The following is a 254-nucleotide window of genomic DNA, read 5'->3' on the forward strand; positions in this document are numbered from 1 at the left end:
TCATGAACGGCCTCCATGGCTGTGACAGGGCAGACAGTGAGTTTGTGAACGGCCTCCGTGGCCGTGACAAGACAGTCTTTGAGTTCGGAAGCGGACGCCACCACCTCAGGAGGTTCTGCAGCAGATGCCGCCACCTCTAGAGGTTCTGCAGCGGATTCATGCACTGGAAAGGCCCTTGGTGCAGACTCATGGATAGGAAAGGCCTCAAGGACAGACTCATAGGCAGGAGAGGCCACTGGGGCAGATTCATAGAC

This window comes from Sinocyclocheilus anshuiensis, unplaced genomic scaffold (genome assembly GCF_001515605.1).
Source record: "Sinocyclocheilus anshuiensis isolate Anshui unplaced genomic scaffold, SAMN03320099.WGS_v1.1 scaffold861, whole genome shotgun sequence".
Lineage (NCBI taxonomy): Eukaryota > Metazoa > Chordata > Actinopteri > Cypriniformes > Cyprinidae > Sinocyclocheilus > Sinocyclocheilus anshuiensis.